Source organism: Megascapheus bottae, chromosome 4 (assembly GCF_031878675.1).
Source record: "Megascapheus bottae isolate mThoBot1 chromosome 4, mThoBot2.hap1, whole genome shotgun sequence".
Classification (NCBI taxonomy): domain Eukaryota; kingdom Metazoa; phylum Chordata; class Mammalia; order Rodentia; family Geomyidae; genus Megascapheus; species Megascapheus bottae.
This window is the reverse complement of record NC_143512.1, coordinates 26,081,810-26,095,226: the sequence shown is the minus strand read 5'-3', so window position 1 is coordinate 26,095,226 and position 13,417 is coordinate 26,081,810. Positions and strand designations below refer to the sequence as shown.

Below are 13,417 nucleotides of genomic sequence, written 5' to 3'. Positions count from 1 at the left end.
AGGTTTTTGCTATGGGTAAATTTATGAGAAAAATAATCAATTAAAAAACATTTAGTTTTGCTTTATGCTACTAAACTTTTACTGGACTTGATCCTAATCTCTTCTCTATTCTTTCTCACTACCGTAAATCAGATTTTAATGAAGTATTACTATATGGCAAAAATCAAAGTGTTCTTGATTAAGCGTATGAATTCCAAGTCCCATGTTATAATAGATTTTACTTTTCACCTAGTAATACTGATATTTTGTACAAGGTAATCTTTTCCTTTCAACCTTTTTAAAGTATTCAAATGCAATTCACAGTACATTTTTGTTACATTACTACTTTAACAAGCTAAACATTCTTTTCAGTACCTAATAATTACCTACAGTTATTTTTAAATTTATTTCAAAAATCATACAATTTGTTTCTGGCAAACCAGCTCATCAAAAAGATACATGAGCACGCATGCAGGCTATTGTTCTGCATTGTTTCAGAATATAATCTCCACAATTTGGTACATTAAAATACATAAATATTCCTCCTGTAACAAAAATACTGCAAGCTTCACTATATAGCTTGTGAAAGAAAGGAGGTTGGGAAGGAAAGGAAGAGGAAGATTGGGGAAGGAAAGGAGGTTGGGAAAGCAAAGGAAGAGGTGACAATGTTCAAAAAGGAACACACTCATTTCCTGATTTACATAAATGTAACTCTTCTGTATATCACCTTTGTGATAACAACTTAAAAGAGAAAAGAAAAGAAAGAAAAATTCAGAAATATTTGGCATAGAACTCTGAGCAAGTGTGAAAATAAGTAAGGATGTTTTAAGGGGTTAACAGGACAGTCAGCTGGAATCCTCTTGGGTTTGTTCTGCTTCACAGAGCTCCAGAAGGTGCTTAGAACTCAAGACTTGCAACAGCCATACTCACTCAGAGTGACCTCAAACCCAGTACAGCATGCTGTAGGGAAACAGGACAATCTCAACAGTGATTCAGTGCTGGGAAAGCAGGACCAAAGTGTAGAACAAGTACCTGAGCAGGACCAGTTCAACAGGTTTCTAAGGGTTTCAAGGTGAGAAAACTTCACAATTTATATATCATGCCTCATGTACATGTATTTGAGGTTCTAGAATACTGGGGATGACAAAAGTTATGAATTAAGCATGCATCCAGACTTAATAACCTTCCATAATTCTCTTGAGTATTAAACCCAGTCCACCCTTGGCCATTTGCATAGGCAACTTTTCTTTTTTTATTTTCAATGTAAATGTTTTTTCCTTGAGACTCCAGCAGGTTTGTTTCGTCAATTCTCTCCTCATTGTAGGATAGATGTCAGCAGCTGGGTGCTACATTTCAGTATCTTCATAGATCCTTAGCATCTGGATTCACTTCATCTTCTAGTAACATGACAACAATATTATGCCTATTTTCTGGAGCTACATAATGTAGGGGAGTACAGTCATCCTGATTTAGAGCATTCTCTTGGGCACTTTTTTCCCAATGGGGCTTTTACAATCTCATCTAAGCTGGCAGAAGCAGTGATATGAAGAGAAAAACCTGCATCGTCTTATCATTTACTGGTTCTTCAAGTTGCAGCAAGAATTCAACAGTTTCTGTAGGTCCAGCTAAAGATACCCAATTCAATGCAGTTCTGCTCAGTTCTTTTTTTTTTCTTGCCAGTCCTGGGCTTAGGCTCAGGGTCTGAACAATGTCCTTGGGTTTTCTCAAGGCTGGTGCTTTACCACTTGAGCCATAGCACCACTTCTGGATTTTTCTATGTATGTGGTACCGAAGAATCTAACCCAGGTCCTTGTGCATGCTAGGCAAGCACTCTACCACTAGGCCAAACTCCAGGCCCCTCTAGTCAATTCTTTTCAGATTTCAACTCTTCCAGTTTTCTGTTGGAGACCAGTGTGTACAGCATTACACTCCTCTACTTTATTTCTCCTAGATTACATTGAAACCCAAGCAAGGTGCTCTTTATTTTTTATTTATTGATTGATATTAGTGTGGAAGTCTCCTGGCATTAGGCAGTGTTAAGCAGTAATATTGGTCTCTGCCCTCCAGGCAATGTAAGTGTTTTTGCGTCAGGATTAAAAAAAATTGTGAAATATTCTTTGGGGAGCAAAATTCACTCTAAATTCAGAACCATTAGAATAAGTCTTCCTGTGAATTTCAAATGATAGACATAGAGCTAGCTTAACACATTACTAGGAAGAACTCTAGAAGGGACAGGGATTGTAACAGAAGATAGTGGTTCTCAATCATGGATGTGTATGAAAGCCACCTAGGGTAATAAAACTTAGTGACACACAGACTGACCTCAGATCAACTCAGTATTTCTGACATAAGGATCAACATTCATTGCTAAATTGACTTACGTTAGATTCCCTGTGAATTTGAGTACCTACATTTGGGAGCAAACATACAGAGTCTTCCTGTAGTGATCCATATCTTGTAATTTTACCTTGTTGCAGAGTCCATGGTTGTTTCTATTGGCTATGAGTTTGCAATAGTTCAGAGGGCACCATAGAAAATGTGATATAGATTAGTCTCTGAAGGAAGCCTCTGCCAGGAAAGTACTAAGTCACATGATGTCAAGATAATTCCATCTGCTTAGAGCCAATTTCCAGTATATTCTCTGATAATCAGTGGTATGAGCATCCTGTAGGAATTTGTTAAAAATAGGAATTTCTATTCCACTGTACAACTACATTAAAAACTTGGAGCTAAGTGCTGGTGGCTCCCACCTGTAATCCTAGCTCCTCAGGAGACTGAGATCTGAGGATCACAGTTCAAAGACAACCTGGCAGGAAAGTCTGTAAGACTCTTATCTTCAATTAAACACCAGAAATCTGAAAATGGTGCTGTATCTCAAAGTGATTTACAGCTAGCCTTGAGCAAAAGAGCTCAGAGTCAATGCCCAGGCCCAGAGTTCAAGCCTCATGTCTGACAAAACAAAACATAACAAAAGCAAACAAAAATATCTCTGTAGGTGAAGTCTAACCATTTGTATATTACTAGGATGATTTGGAAACATTCTAATATTTGTTTTTCCATTTGCCCTTGGCAAATCTACATTAGCAAAAAAAATTAGTAGACAGTAAGCAACATTAGTAAAGAGTTTCCCTAAACATTAATAAACAGCTTTTCTAAAACTTTCGAGTACTTTCCTTTAGGATTCCATTTTCTCAGAAATATTCATTATTAAAAAGGTGACTTATTTATGCAGATTATATTACATAATTATTTGGTGAGATAAAAGCTGGAGGAGGGGTTCTCTGAAATTTATTGCCACTCTTTAGGCTTATTTGGATATACAGACACTTCCCTAGGCAATTTTTTTAATGAATTGGCCTATTAAAGTTGTTAAAAATGTATGTCTATTCCATCAAGTGAGAGGACTTAGTTCATCTTCTATCTTCTCAGCAGGCCAGGAACTACATCAGTAAACAGAAACAGCAAAATGTGACTGTGATGTAGTTTTTACTATAGTTGCTAGACATGTGTGCTCAGAGGCCTGTGCCCCTATGTGGGATGATGGAATCCTTTGAGGCCAATGTATTGTGTGAGATGGCCAATTAAAAAGCAAAGTTATATGTAGGGACAAAAATTGGCAGTGCCAGTAGTCAGCCTGTAGCTGACGTGTAAGGGAAGAATATTCAAATAATTCTTCACTTTGAGTCACCCAGACTTTTAGCTCTTCTTAGCAGAGGCCTGAGACATCATAGAACTTAGTGCTTCTCCTGTAGGCACTGCTCAGTTCCTTTATCCCTCATAAAGATAATTTTCCTCAACTAGGTTTGGAGTGTTGTGATATAGAAATATACATATATATATATATAAATCAATGTTCAACAGAATAAATGATGAAACATGAAAAAAAGAAATGTATATCTACTTTGCAATGAGAGAAATACAAACTTGATTCTAAGGGGACCCACTGGTGATTGAGGTGGGAGGGAAATGCAGACACTGTCTATTTTTCTAATTACATGTGTTTGCATATATATATACATTTTTTAAATCTATTAAGAATAAACTTGATAGAATCAAAAATCTAATAGTGAGTTTTGAATATATGAACTCTGAAATGCTGATGACATAAAGTAAATGAGGCACTAGTAAGACTCATATATAAGTCTAGAGCAAAGGGAAGATAATTGGTTTCGATATTTAAATTTGGAGATCCCTTGCATATGGGTCTGTAAAGCCCTGGGAATTGATAAAAATTTCTTGAATGAAAAGAACCAAGATACCTCTGAAGCCTGAGCTTCTTCAAACTGGTATGTTTTTAGGATCAGTGCTCCATGTTATTTTATTATTATCATTTTTAAAAAATTTCAAGTGGCCTAGTGGTAAAGTGGTAACAGCTTCTGTTTTTCCAGTATAGAATGGCACTCTCACATTGAGGTTTGCAGGAGCTGGGGCTCAGCTGGTGAGAATCCCCCCAAACTAATGAATATGCATTAGGGCAATTTAGCAATGCATGGTGAGTCAGAAAGGTTGATTTATTTTACATTTAAGTCTTTAATATTCCTCATAGGTTGTGTGTGTGTGTGTGTGTGTGTGCCTGCTTTTTTTGCTTGTTTTGTGAGTTCTTATAAACCTGGCTGCTTACTAATACTAACAGAATTAATCTAGGAAAAACTTACCATCTCCAATAGAAAATTTTGAACATTAGAAATGAAGAGTTATAAATATGAAATAACTTGAATTTTGAAATTAAAATGAAGGTATGTTCTAGAATTCTGAGTTAAGTTTAGAAGAATATATTTGCCTCTGTGTGTGTGTGTGTGTGTGTGTGTGTGTGTGTGTGTGTGTGAACTTATAGATGATGCCTTATTCACTATGAATAAATTTTATGGCTCTGAAATCAAGTAAATATATTTTGCTAATAGGATCCATGTACTTAATATTATAACTGTTTGTGAGCTAGATTAACTACATGATCTCCCAGTTTGGCTGTAAAAGAATAAGCAGCTAAATTTAGAGTTCCTGGGCAGCATTTGAATGCGTTAACTTGTCCAGTTTAGGCCACTTTATATTGCTTCTATATATTTTGCAATTCCTTGGGGGTATCTTCCTTGGCCTTGGTGCTCAAGAAAGCTTTGGTACAGCTTTCATAGGTATCTTAGCCAGGTTCTATCAGGTTAGGAAATTAAATCTAGAGCCAAGATAAATCCAAGGCTCATTTCTGAATTCATTTATTGACACAGCAAATGAGATTATTCTTTTGAGATTAATAAAAAAGCAGTTATAGAAAAAAGATGCAGTCTTGGTCTCTGATGTCAGTTCTGAAATTATGTTTGTTTTTATTTATTTATTGGTAAGAGTTCAGTAAGTAACTGGGTAGAAATGTGTTTTTGTATCTTTGTATTCTCCTTAATGAGACACCAGTTTTCTTGCCAGAGAAATGGATTACTATAAAGGGCTCCTATTCAATAAGTCTGAATATAAACATGTGTAAACAGGTACTGCAAGAAAAATAAATATCGGAGAAGTTTGTGGTCTCTCTTGTATAGAATTCCTTCTAGAAATACATCCCATTTGAAGTAGTTGCTAAGTTTAAGACAGTTATGGGAACAAGAGAAGATTATGCCAATGTTTCATTGTGCTACTACAAGATGACAAAAAGAAATGTTCATTTGAACTTGCCATTGCAGATTCAACATTTACTGGATGTCTATTATGTGAACAGCACAGTAATGGTGTTGTGGGAAGGCTATATTATGATTAGTGAAATATACGCAAATTTTGTAAGGAAAAAAGTGTTTCTAGCCCAAACTATAAGGCAAAGTACTGATCAGAGAAGCTCCTTAAGATCTCACATATTTCTGAGTATAAGATACTGGAAGTCCTAACTTTAATGATTAATTTTTTCTGTCACCTTGATTGGGATATGGGGTGCCCAAATATTTAGCAAAACATTTAATCTATGTGTTTTTTGGGACTGTTTTCGGATGGGATGAACATCTAGATTGGTCTTTCAAGTTTTGCAAAGTTCCCTCATAAAGTGAATTGCCATCTAATACACGGGCCTGAGTAGAGCAAAAGTTATAGTAAGGTATAATCTATTATCTCTCTACCTGAGTTTTGGAATGGGAACTTTGTTCTCTGATAGCAAATTCTAAGAATTTTCAGCTCCTGTACTCATGAGCCAATTTGTTATAATAAATATTATTTTCTCTATATTTATATATACATGCACATGTATACATTAATGTGTAGTTGTGCACATTTTTGGTTTTGTTTCTCTAGAGAGAATACTATTCCAATGCAAGTAAAGGGAAACAATGTAGGGTATTCTTTGTTTCAGGATCTACCAATCCTGAAAGCAACTTTGGGAACAAATCTTAAAAATTAGGTTATAAAAATATCAAAGTTAGAAAGCATAGGTCAGAAAAAAAAAGAAAGCATAGGTCAGAAAAATAGGAGTAGGCCTATCTATGACCAAGAAATAAGTACACTTGCATTACAAAATCAAACTAGAATTTATTTATTTATTCATTTATTTACTTATTGTTTGCCAATCCTGGGGCTTGAACTCAGGACCTGTGCACTGTCCTTCGGTTTTCTCAAGGCTAGAGCTCTACCACTTGAGCCACAGCACCACTTTCAGCTTTTTCTATATATGTGGTACCAAGAAATCAAACCTGGGTCTTCATGCATGCTAGGCAAGTGCTCTACCTCCGGGCCAAACTCCCACCTCAAACTGGACATTTTATTTGAAAAAAACAACAACAAAAAACAAGAGCATAAAGATTTGAAAGGAGATTTGTCTAATTTGTAAAGGGAAAAAAATAGCACAACAAAAACAGGACTCAATGTTCAAGGAACAAATAATGGAGCTGCTAGACTCTTAGATAGTTTTCTCAGCTTTTGAGATAAAGTCTAATTTTTCTGTACACCTGGCTACACTAAGCCAGTGTTGGTCAAAGGTCACTGTAAAGCAGATACCCAGATTTCCATTTAATGACACAAAAAGTAGCGCTTGATTAAATTTCATGTAAGACACAGCCATCCTATTATACAAAAACCCATAACAGGATCAAATAGAAAAATAGCACCAGAGGATTATGGTGGTTTTTCATAACAATAGTCAGTGAGAACAACTAACCACAGGTGCACTCAATTGCTCTGATTTGGAGAGCTCACTTCATTTTGTAAACGTTTGAAAGAAAATAATGCCATGGGGGTATTTGAGACCAGGGTCTCATGGTGTCTTCATGGTGTGTTTATGCTGTGCGTGCGACTCATTGGCAGTAGAAATGGTGTTTGTTTAGGTGATTTTTCTACTTAGCACATAACCATCACGGGACATTTTAGACATACATTTCCCATACATTGATTAAAAGCTCTGGAAATTAGTCCATTCTGAATATAGAACGAAAGCTCTGTTTCTAGGTTCAAATATGAATGGCCTTAAGTTACCCACAGAGATGTAGGATAGAAGCACAATGACCATTTATGTTTATTTACTAGCTAGTTAACAAAGAAAAAGACAAAAAATCAAATGAAACAAAGCAACAACTGTTAAAGGATAAGAATCACCTTCTCATGACATCAACTTCCCTGGCAGTTCTTTTTAAAAATACACAACATACATCTCATATATTCATATATTCATGCACTAATACATTCCATAAAATATATAACATAATTCAACATAATATAACAATATTTACTATATAATACATGTTTGATATATATATCACATGCATAATATAAAAAGATAATAATAGTGTTTATCCACAACATATCTATTTTGTTCCAGCTATGATTTGGAAAATAATGCAGCTTGGTGGCATTGATATATGAATTTAAGTAATATAATGAGCATGTCTGTATATCAATTGGCACTGTGCATAATGTTCTTGATTATTCTACAAATATTCAGATACTTCTTCTATGTGTTTGGCCCTGTTCTAACTACTCTCACCATTTCCTCTGTGGCTAACATGGCAAAATTTGATTTCTTTCTCTGTTTAAGTGATATCTGGATTGGTTAATAAACTTATTGGTCCAATTTGTATTGATCTCAAATTGCATATAAAGTAATAGAGAAGGAAGAAATGAGCACACACTCTAGACTGATGTCCACCATCCCACTCTTGCTTGAACGAACTGGTTGTCTTCAGCTTAAATTTCTTCTAGCTGCCCAGTACTCGTGCCATAGTATAGCAGTATATCATTCTTCAAAAATGACTCCTGGGAATAAATACAATATTTCATGAAGTAATTCGTGAAAAGTACTTGCCATGCTATCTTGTTCTATGTGAATATTATTTTTGTTATTATTTTCAGTTGTACAATGCAAAGATGAATTGTACTTACAAAAGAAGCATATAGTCCACAATTAGAAAAGAAGCAATAACCACAATTCAAGACAGAAGATGGTAAATGCTGAGGGTAAGGGAAATTTTGAGTTTGAGAGAGAATTTGTTTCTGTGATGGCCAGAAGAAAGTACAGGACAGCAGGAGGCTTGATATGGGAGCAAGTACTTGAACTTTGAATGGAGACTTAAAGCTGATTTGAATATTTAGATGGAAGGAGAGGAGGAAATTTAAAAAAAAAATAGTATTTGCTTTCCAAAGAGGCATGTGGCCTTTTCATACGTCTTAGGTGATTTGCACCTCTCTTAGAATGGTGATCTCTTCCCATTTTACTCAGTTGTTTTTTTAGTGAGCATGATTTTCCTATCATATTATCTCTAGCAATGTTCAAAAAAAGGAAAACAAACTGTCATGGAAGAAGCAACGACATTACTTCAGATGCTCCCTTTTTGTGTATCTGATGCTCCCACTGATGGCTGCAATTAGGTCGGAAGCCTGTGTGGCAGACAGTTCCTACTTGCTCCATGCCTCTCCACCAGTTAAGTCCCCAGAAGCAGTAATGACTAGGCATAAGGTCTATGTCCATCACTAGAATGTATCAGCAAATGGAGGGAAAAGCAGAATACTGAATTCCAATTGGGAGAAACCAGGGTTTTTCACTGATGTCTTTTATCAGGTTGAGAAATTTACACAATTCCTTTTTTTAATGGGTTTGTCAAATACTTGTTCTATGTCTATTAAAATGATTATTTGTATCTTTTATCTTATTACTGTGTTTTATATATGACCGTCATAGGAAAACTTAGGCAAACTTATACATAATGTCGATAATCTTTGAAATGTGCTCTTGTATTTTTTGTCCATATGTAGAGAGCAGGGGACTGTGAGAAGTATCTATGATATGTGTATCCAAAAGGTGGTCATCAAGCCAGCCTGGTGCTAGGGAACAGCTCCAACAGTGGATATCGACAGAGGAGAAAAGTAATATATTTTGCAATTATTGTGAGAGTATTTGACAGAAAATAATAATGACAGTATTGACATTTTCTGAAGAGTGCACTTGAACTTTGAAGTCAAAGTATCATGACTTCCTTTGTACTCCTTTCCCTTGGGAAGATGACATAGAAAGAAGATGGAGAGAATCAAGCAATGCAGAACTGATTTTCTGATAAGAGAAAATTAAAACTTTTCCTTTCCCCAGTCATGAAATATTGGATATCTACCATGTGTAGGCTCTTTGGTGGGTTGAGGACACAAAGAATTCTACAGTCTCTCTCTTGGGCATTGACTTTCTTTAGGATTGTTGGGCAAAGGAGAATAAAAAGCCCATAACAAAGGTGGAAAATGTATGCTAGTGTGTGACTATATGTACATATGCAGGATACCTTCTCTAGGATGTAGGACTTCTAGTAGACTTACTGGTGATGCACATCTGTGTTCAATTTTAAATCATTAACACATGTGGAGAGAAGTAAGACAAAGGGAAGCATGCTAGATAGAAGAAACAGTGTTTCAAGTCATGAGGACTACCAGGAATATTATACTACTCTGCCTTGGCATGACAAGTGGTTTGGAGGGGGATCCCAGAGTGCAGAAGAATGAGAAGATGTCAGCTGTCTAGGTAGGCTTTGTAAGCACATTAAATACTGTTCATCATATCATATCTGTTTATCACATCAATTTCTGAAGAAATTTCCTCTTTTTAAACCTGCTGATCGTATGATGCTACTTCCTCAAACTTACCAGCCATGTAGGTTGGAAGAGTTTGGCAAAGATGAATGAATTTCTTGTCACATTTTAGGAATATGAAAAGTGAAATACCAAATACAATTAGATCAGTAGATGTTGTGAATTTGGTCTGAAAGGTTGTATAATTGATGAATAGGTAGGAAAAAAACCCAACTGATTATGAGAGAGGAAAATGAAGCAGGTTATAGTAGTAATAAGAGTTGTAGCATTTGAGAGACTGAGAATGTTGTTTAGTTCTTCGAAATTTTGCTCCTAGAAATATCTTCTTAACACCATGTGTTGACTTGAAGCAAAAGGTCAAACTTTTATATCTTATCTCCTGTCCTGTCTCTTAGCACTACTGGAAGACCCCACCACATGATTTAAGATTTACATGATATTAACTCATTCTTGTGAGAAGGTTTAAAGCTGCTAAGCCTTCAGCATTTTATTTATTTTTGCCTTAGTTTGTATATTAAAGTAACAGAATAGAATGCTCTTTCCATAATATATTCATTACTCTAGATTTCAAGGTTGGAACACTATGTTTGTAAGTCTTTATTTCCACTGACAGAAAAAGGTTATAATACTAACCAACGCAGACCCATTCATGCTATTTGAAGTCAAATTGGTGAATCGACTTTAATTTTATTTTATTAGCAACTTATTATATTGCTATTGAACATACTGCACTATAGGATACTGCTTTGAGAGTGGAAACGACTATGAGAAGTGACTTCTGCTTGACGGTAAGCTTAAAAGCATGAGGGTTCAGATTTAATGCTCAAACTCCAGTCTTCAGAACAAATGGGCTCCTAGAATTTGAAGATGCTGGAGTGACTAAATGGAACTGAAAGCATCTTAGAGCTCCTTGTTGACACCACATAGTCATAAACCCTTCAGACTCTGCGAAGAGGTCGTAAAGGAAATTGCTCCTTCACAAGTAAACCAATTAAAGGGAGACAGAGCTTAGACATCTCGGAGCCTAATGAGGGTGTTTCAGGGAAATGATGCTCCTTTTCTAGAACAAATAATAAATTTTTGTTATGTGTGAGAAATAGAATTGCTCCCAGGAATAAAATCAAGGGACAGGATAGGCATTATGCTCTATTTTCAGTAACACTGGGCTGAGAATCAGGAGACTTGGGATTTCTAGTCAGATGTTAACTGAATGACCTTGGGCAAGTAAGCTAACTGCTCTGCCTACCTTATTTGTAAGTGAGAAAGAACTTCCACATTTGTTATCTTCCTTTGTATTACTAACAAAGAATAGTTTAAGTGACATGTCTAAGGATATATGATTATAAAGTAGCAGAGCTAAGTGTCAATCCCAACTTGACAAGTCCTATAGCATTAAGGTAGCTTCCTATGTCTCAATTGCCCTTAGTAATGTATATAGCTGTATTTATAGTCATTTACACTCTATTACTAGCTTCCTGCATGTTTATTTTTCCTAAGTTTTCAGAGACAAAAGTCCTTATATTTAGATTTTGGTGTCTCACTTTATCTTCTACAATATAGAATATTGATTTCTACTCATTTATTCATTCATTCATTGGGCGCTGTCCCTGAGCTCTTCAGCTCAAGGCTATAGTACTACTCTTGAGCCAAGTCCCACCTCCAGTTTTCTAGAGGTTAATTGGAGATAAGAATCTCAGATCTTTTTGTGCCCAGGCTGGCTTTGAACCTTGATTCTCAGGTCTCAGCCTCCTGAGTAGCTAGGATTACTGGCACGAGCCATCACACCAGCTTATAAGTCAATTTTTTTATTATATGACAGAGACTCTTCTAGGTTGTTTTGTCAGTGTCAGTGAATAAGAGCCTCATTTATTTCTTCATGGGAATATAAGTAAATCTTTAAGTAGCTGTTCAAAGGGGTTTGTTTCAATTGCATATGTCAGTTTGAGTACAATACATATTGCAACTTTAATCATTACCTCTCGGTCTATCTATCTATCTATTTATCTATCTATCTAAACAAGCAATTGGAATTACTGAGATTTGAATTCATGCTAGTTAGGCAGGTGCTTTATCCTTTGATCCACATCTTACCTTCAGTCCATTACTTTTATTTTAAACCATTATTTTAGAGTACACTCCTATTGATAAAAAGCTTAATGTAAAACATCTTGCAGTATTTTGCCAGCAGTAGACTCATACATCTTGTATTTATCTCACCATTTCTCTTGTGCTTGATATAATCCTTCATTATTTTGTTCATCATGGTCCTATAAACAGTAGGCTATGATATGTATATGTATAGTATTTGCAAGCATGCATACAGTCTATCTAATATATATCTCACGGCTTAGGTATATAGTATAACATATGGCACCCAGGTTTGTGCATATTGCATGATGTTCCTGCATCCATGAACTTGCCTGATGATACATTTCTCCAAAGATATTTCTTCATCCAATACCTGCAAATAACAAATACATTAAATCATGAAATAGATTAGAACAGGTTAAAGGAGATTGGGAGCATGGCACAAAGTGACATTTTGCAACTTCAAATAAAGCCCTCAAAATAAATTTCATTGAGATGTATATCCATTGCATATTTCATTTAGGAATGGTGACAACTTCAAGTCTTAGCTTTACTTGTTCTCAAGAGAGGGATGGCACCAGCGTGGCTTTCACCCAGAATTTACTGAAAATGAATACATCTTTATTTTCTAGCAGACAACATCAGATCAATGTCTTCCATATTCATCTATGCAAACTGCAGTGTCAGAAGGGATAAGTATCCACAAGAGGCATTACCTGAATTTATGTTGTGCCCTCTCATGCAGACAGTACAGTATCAGGATGTGGAGCTTAAGGTACTGCTGACCCTATTGCTAAAAGCATGAGCGTCTGAGCCTCACAGATGTACAATCAATAGCATAGTAACTTAACTGCAGGGGTGTTACACATCTGTCAGCTAAATCAGAATCCTAGAGGGCAAATACATGGTCTAAAGAATGTCAGCCAGGTTTGTGGTGCTGACTCAAGCATTTTGGGTGCATAAACCCATGCATGTTTTACAAGTAAACGTTGTACAATGGCAGTTTTTCATTTGTGACAGTCACAGTCCGATTGCACTCTGGTGCTCTAGTTGATATTCATGGGAAAGTGCTGGATTAGCTAGATAGACATCAGAGATTGCATTTCTTGCTATTGTACACTTTCTTCTTCTTTGTGTTCTCATCAGTTTACAACATGTTAATTCCTTTACTTCTGTATTTTCTTTATTTTATTCCTTTTCTTTCCTTCTCATTCCCCTTTATCTAACAATGAAGAGAGAAGATATAGCAAGAAGAGTAGCAGGAGACCAATTTTATATTAAGCAGTAGGGAAGGTCTTCTTCCCTATAAAAAAAAAACAACAAC

General features: G+C 35.8%; 1 pseudogene; it reads right to left on the bottom strand.

The window, feature by feature from the left end:
• Positions 1–1,154: 1,154 nt before the first annotated feature.
• On the bottom strand, positions 1,155–8,842 carry LOC150064176 (uncharacterized; annotated as a pseudogene).
• Between the last annotated feature and the right edge of the window lie 4,575 nt (positions 8,843–13,417).